The following is a 7,240-nucleotide window of genomic DNA, read 5'->3' as shown; positions in this document are numbered from 1 at the left end:
CATCATAAGTTATTACAGACGAGAAAATCAAGGTCAAAATTCCATTTTTAAATTGCGCGTCGAAAATCCTCCGAGACTGACAGTCACAGATTTCAAACTGTATTTGTCGTATTTGGGGACATTGGCTCAATAAAATTTCCTTAACTGGTATGTTAAGTCTTGGCCCCTCAAAGGTCAGTGTACTTCTTTCTGTGAGAGAACTACGTAGGCCCCATTAGACGCCGTCAGAATCTAAGGTGTCACGGTGTCTGCCTGCGCGAATTTAAAAGGACCGTCGCCACCCGCATTTACCTTTTTGCACGTTTTCTCACTTACCAAGAGTCTTGTCCCGGCGAGCGTGGTGTTTTAGGAATCGCAAAAGAGTAATTTACTGATAACAGAGAAATTGTTTTTCTTTCTAGTGTCTTGTCAAGTTTGTTCCACATACGTTGCGCATACATACAGATGTTTCACATTTTGTCCCGAAAAAAAAACGCTTTTTAATGTGGGGCAAGCTTTATGGAGAAATTTTATTAGAGTCAGGGGCCGTAGCCAGAAAATTTTTCGGGGGGGGGGGGGGGGCGTGGTCTACAATACTTTATGTACGTTCGTGTGTGCGTTTGTATGGTGCGTGTATTATAACCATGCAAAAATTGAAAAATCTCGGGGGGCGTTGAACCCCCCCCATCCTCCCCCCACCTCGGCTACGCCCCGTTTAGAGACAAGTACTGACTTCTTTCGCTCCTTGATATGGGGCTACTTGATTTATAGAAATTGCCGAACTAAAGGCCTATATACCAGACCGCTATATATATTAAACATGTCGTTATTCAGGCTTTATTTATATCATACGATCTTATCTTCCAAATGTTATCCTGTAATGGCAGTAATAACTGTATTATAAAAAATATACCTGTAACTTATCGCAAGAGCGCTCACAGAGCTCCAAAGCGGGGAAGCGTTTTTTTGAAATTTCCAGGCTTCCACTAAAACGAAAGGAGTGCACGGAGTCTCGTTACATAAAATTCCTATACAGACACATTCATTTTCCGTGGCTTCGTAACGGCCCCCAGTGGTCATGTGGCGCGAGATGGACGCGCGCAGCCAGCTTGGTGTGCCCAATTTTTTAACATTTTAACTTTCGCCTTTTTTCCGTTATATCAGGGGTCGAAACCCACCACCACTAGCAGGCCGCATTCACAAAATTTACTCCCGCAAGAGCCAGCACAGTAACGCAGCTAAAAGCGCGCGTGGAGGGAGGGGGGATAGGTCATACCAAATGTCAGCTAACGTTGCCATTTAAAAGAACAGCTTTCCCATATATCACATGTGTGTGGTTTCTGAAGGGTATTTCGCGGCAGGATTCCAACAACATATCGATACCTATCTTCAACATGACTGATATCTGGACGCCGATTTTGAAATATAGAGTTTTGTTTCACGGTTAGGTATCAACACATGGTGGCCGCAGGGGATGCCTCACGACAAAAAAAAAACCGGCATTTCCCCGAAGGGGAGTAGAGGAAGTGCGAAGCACGGGTGATGCTATGAGGGGGCGCGCGCGACTAAACTGCCAGTAAACTGCAGAGCCGAGCGAAGGAGACGGCAGCGAGAGAGCACGCGCCAGCCGACCCACGGAGGTCTGGCCCGTTTTTAAGTGCAAAGCACTTTTACTGATGATGATGATCTGTCTTCCGTACTCGTTCCAAAGAACCCGCAACGCGTTCAACTTGTTGGCGGCGTTGCGCACGCCCGAGATGGGGCTCAGGTTGTTGTCGAACCAGAGTCGATCGCACACCGCGCGGCTATATCCGAAGCTGCGGTCCAGGAAGTCTCGCTTGAAGCGCGCGTCCGGCCGATCGAATTCGAGGGCCCGCGCTCGCTCACGCATCGCGCGTCCCCGCGCCAGATCGGCTTCGGGGTGCTCGGCTCGCTTCGCACGCTTTCGTTCGGCGTCTCGCCGCCGGCCTTCATCACCACAGGTACTGTAACCACAGGCAATGCGCGGGGCGCGCGCAGCCACGGAGCGGAGGGCGGAGCGCGCGCAGTCACGTGGGGCGTGACGTCGCTGCGCCGTTGCTACTACAGACGCTCCTCTCCGCTCCTCACGCCGTTGCTATGGGACGGCGGATTCAGGGTCGCTTTTAAAGTGCATTCGCACTTAAAAAAGCTTTAGACCTGTCATGCCTGTGTAGCTTAAGAACATAGACATAAAGAAAATGAAAAAAATGGGACGAAGACAGTCCTGTGCGGCCCGCGGGCCTTTAGGGAGAGGCGTACAGGCCGCGCGTTTGGGTCCCCTGCGCTATACAGGTATAGTGTGAGAGCTACATGACACTGCCGCAACACCGTTGGAATGTGCAGGAATAGCATAGGTTCAAACAGCATAAGGCGTCAGGCAAAATATATTCACTTGACGAAATATTAGGCTTGAAAAAAAGGGAATTACGAATTCCGTGCCGGGTGATGTCCCTTTACCTCGAACCATGGGCATCCAATGAGTAAGCGCCGGGAAGCTTATTCGCGCCTTTATTACCAAACTGTAACGAACATCAAAAGCAGATCGAAATCGCTTCGTCCACCTCCTGCCAGTCCTGCCGCGTAGTGCAGTGGTCACCTTCTACCAGTACAACATCGTTAGGAAGGCACAGAGCATTATAATACAAAAAAAAAAGAGCGTGGTGCAAGCCGTGCATAACATACACTGCAGAAAACTGCAAACAGAAGCCCTCAAAGAGGAGTTTTATAGGTGATACTGAATAGTGTCACGACGTTCGGGAACAATAGAAATGAAGGATAAGCTGCACAGCTACGTTCATTCTGTATAGTCCACAAAGACATCCTAAATTTGCTCCAGTGGTGGATGTTAAGAACAACGACTGCGGACACCTTCACAATTCGTAAGGCAGATGTGCACCCCTGCGGCTAGCGTATGCAGTGCGAGAAACTTTAGCGCGGCAGGATATGTGATGCAACGGTGGATGGCGTGCTTAAAGCCGGAATCTCTAGATACTTGAAAAGAATGCTACAACAAATACTTTTTTCGTCCTTTCGGCTGCCCATACGTATTTCTAAAAGTAAACGTGGTGCGCACGGTTCGTTATAATTTTTAACTAGGTTAGTGTATTTACAACAAGGTAATAAACTTGGCTTTCTTCCTCTATCTTGCTGTGCAAGGTGTTAAAATGTTGAAGACACGTGTTACATATCCAGAAGCCGGGTGCACGATTGCCTTTGTCGTTAGAGCATGTTTTAAGTTTCAGTAAAGAGCGCAATAAAAACAAATTGAAGAGAACGTTTGTTCTCTGTCTCCTCTGTTTTTATTGTACTTCCTATCGAAACTGAACCCATGCTGCAAATCACTTTCATTGCTGTAATATCTGCTACAAAACGCTCTTGATGATCCCCATTGCATTAGCAAAAAAAAAAAGTTATAGTATACCATAACTATAGTACTAGACCAGTGATAGTAGACCAAACGTTCATTGTAACCAGTATGTCCACTCAACTGTTTCCACCGTGAACCCCTTTTTACACGAAATTACCGTTGGTTAAAGTAGCATTGTTAGCGAAATATTCGCCAACAAAGCGTAGATATTGCTACTTAAAACAGTTTGCTGTAGATTCTGTGTTCTGGACCTATATTATTGGCTCGGGCCTCTGTCGGGCCTGATATGCCGTCGGGCCGGGCCGGGCCGGGTAGGCGAAACTTTTTGTCGGGTTCGGGCCGGGCCCGGGTCGCGTATTGAATCACCGGGCCGGGCTCGGGCGGGTAAACTCGAACGAGTTCCGGGCCCGGGCCGGGCCCGGGCCGGAAATCACGGCCCGTGCAGTGCTCTAGTTGAAACGTCGTCTTGGAAAAATCGCGAGCCGATACGATAGAAGCAATAGATTACCACGAAAGAATAGACAGAATAGAAAGAACCAGAGTTTTGCTAACATATCCCAGTTACTCCCGTCCAACACTTTCGTAGTTGCCTGGTCAGCAGGGTGTTACCGGCGAATAAAGAAGAGTAAATTGGCTTCTTTTGTCTCAACACCCTCCTACGTTTCCGTATTCAATCTCTTATATATGCATACTAAGGCTGTCAGCACAGGAGACCAATTAGCTTTAAACTGTTCGCCTGTCTCCTTTTCGTCACATTTGTTTTAGTGAACTCTCTTATAATGGAGTGTAAATTGGCCTTCTGGAAAGGCTGTACCATTTCCTGTGAAAAAAAGAGAGGGTAGCTGAGTGTGTACGAAAAGCCATGACCAGCAGAGCTGAGCTGACTCGCCAAGTAATGCCGAAGGAGAAATTGTGTTTAAGCAGTGAGCTTCGGTATGCGACTCACACTGAATCTTTAGCACATCAACTCAGCGCTTTAGAAAAGTCTAGTTAGGTCTGTATTTTATACGCATATTGAGGCAGCGTCGTCCATTGCATACTGCTTACCGGCATAAGGCATTGGGCGTGTTTGCTCCAATTTCCGAGGTACGATGAGTGGTGTATTGTGCTGTTTGTTCCAAAACTAGCATTTGTCACGACAAATGAGCCTTCAACGGTGACATTAAGGCCGAGCGGGCGTATTTTCCTTCCACCATTGTTTCCCTTGCCTTTCTTGTTTCCTCTCGGGCCTTTAGACTTTCCTTTCTGGCTTGCGTCTTTCCTGCTCTCAACCTTCAAATCAGGAAATAAGCCTTCTTCGTAGAATCCCTTCTCGCTTTCCGAATAGATGAGTGCCTCCGCAACGTTTTGCCTGTCTCTTTTCACACCTTTCGAGGTCCTGCAGAGAAGCACAAAATTGGTGTCATTCCACGCTTCAAAATAATTTGCCAGGCGGTTTTTTTTCACAGTGGGCTACCAAACTTCTTTTTAAAATGTATAGTTGTGAAATAACGTAAACATGACATTTCAGGGAGAAGCAATCCGAAATATAACGCTGCAAAATCTAACATTCATATAGCCGTGAGCACTTCGTCTAATCGATATACCTGATGACAGAAGACATGTGTAAACTATTGAAGTTTTATTAATGTTCGCCTGTTGCAATGTATCTCAAGCTGCGCCGTTAGACGATTAGGTTGCTTGTCACGAAGATGGTGCTCATAAGTAAAAGAAGTGTTCTTAACTACCAGTGAATAGTTAAAAAATGCAGGCGTCATTCTCACGACTTAAAAAAATTGTTATGCATCGGCAAGTTTTGCGCAGTATCATAGACAAAACCAACCCCACCCCTTCAAAATCTAGAGTAATACGAGCTAATATAAACACTGTGCACACGCTAAGTTTAAAATGAGCTAGCGTATTCTAGAAGGAAAACAAATTTCTTGTCGTTATGAGAATGCTAAGCATAATTTGCACTGTCTCTCTAACATGGAAATAGGCGCTTATGTACAGTCTTCACGAGCACCTTAAAGGGACACTAAAGGCAAATAACAATTTATGTCACAGTAAAACCTCAATGCATGACAACGTATAAAACACCAATATTATCAACAGCAGTGCCCTACTTACCGAGAAATTAAGATAAATGTATCACACGATGAGCGCCACGAGCGGGATATTTTGGAAGTGATCACGATGACGTGAGAGAGTCCGACTACAATTATTCACTCGTGATCAAACTAGGTGCAATCAAAAAGAACCTTCCGTGCATCAAGAGGCGTAATAAAACGCTGTTTGCTCGTTTCTGTTTGGTTCATGGAAAAAGAACCTCTTTGGCGTTGCCGTGGGGAACGGCGCGCGTGGTTCAAAAGTTCTGTTTTCGCCGAACTGCGCTTCGCCCGACGCCCTACTTCGCTCACACGGTCGCGCCTCAGTGGTAGTTTCGGTATCGCGAAGTGCCGCGTGTGTTTTGCGCGCTCACGAAAGTCGCTCTGAGAGAAAGTTTGACAAAATGCCGCGTGCATGTGATGTTGCCGGGTGCCCGAATGGTGCACACCGCCTGTGCACGCCGCCGCGCAGTAAAGGCGGGCAACGTTGGGCATGGCAAGAATGGCGTGAGAAAGACCGCTTTCAGGCGGGTGAGTTGAAGTGCGCTAACGCGATGCGGATCGCTAAAACGTGATTTTATTTCAAAAGAAGCACGTCATTGGCACAAAAGTAGCACTACGAACTTTCTGGACCGCTAGTTCAACAATAAACGTCGACTTAATATTAGCCTTTAGTGTCCTTTTAAATTTAAACGCACGTTATAGAATCCCAGGTGGTCGAAATTTCCGGAGCCCTCCACTACGCCGTCCCTCATAATGCTATCGTGGTTTTGGGACGTTAAACCCAAACAACTATTATTATCCTTAACCTAGCACTGCGGCCATTAACTTCCCGATATTACTTCATCAACGCATAACACACTACCCATCGTGCAATTAACATGTGGTTACCGTTAGCATAATTTACGTGCACATCCACGCCTCATGTAATACTAGAGGGGTCATTAAGGAAATAAAATGAAAAGTAATGTTACGCGTCTGTGAGAAATGTCAGAGCAGATGACATGATTGGGTGACACTGTATTCTACTCACGAAAAGTACGTCAGACCGATAAATAAAAGCGCAGGGACGAAGAAAGCGGCGTTCATGACCGTAGCTGCTCCCAGAGTGATAGCGCTGCCTAGACAAGCGCATTTACCTTAAACATTTGGCTTTAAGACAGCCGACGTAAATCGGTGAACTTTTAGGAACGTGGACGACTGACGTCAAATGAGAGCTAAGAAAGGCGATCACCAGCCATTTACCGACAGATAGCAGACAAGAAACATGTGCAAACGATATTACCTTTCACAGGTGATAAGAAGAAGGCTCATTAAAAATACCATATTGGCAGAAATAGCGCCATCATTCGTTTAGAACACGATAAAAATCAATTTGTAATTGTAGTATTTTTCAAACTTTAAAAGTGTGTCAATACCACAAGCTTGTTTATCTGAAAATTACGAGAATGATAAAATATCGCGTGTCAGCGGTGCATCAGGAATTATTTTATCCCAGAAGAACGAATGTCATCAAAAACCACTCTTAAAATTTACATGCGATCATACTTTCGAAGCAATGCTCGGTATGATTTCTACATGTAGGATAGATTACAGTCTTCAGAAACGTCCTATACAAGATTGCACGGCGACTCCCACACGTTAACTGTTAACGGTACAGCTATATAATATATGCGGTGGTTACAAAATACAGCCGCCGTTTGTATATTCACATGGGGCGGCATATATTTATACAATGTTTTACCGCGAGAGAACAAGCGCAATAAATGCGGTTAAAGAAAAGACA

The sequence above is a fragment of the Rhipicephalus sanguineus genome, chromosome 4, assembly GCF_013339695.2.
Source record: "Rhipicephalus sanguineus isolate Rsan-2018 chromosome 4, BIME_Rsan_1.4, whole genome shotgun sequence".
NCBI lineage: Eukaryota > Metazoa > Arthropoda > Arachnida > Ixodida > Ixodidae > Rhipicephalus > Rhipicephalus sanguineus.
The sequence above is the reverse complement of the archived record's forward strand: the minus strand, read 5'-3'. Positions refer to the sequence as shown.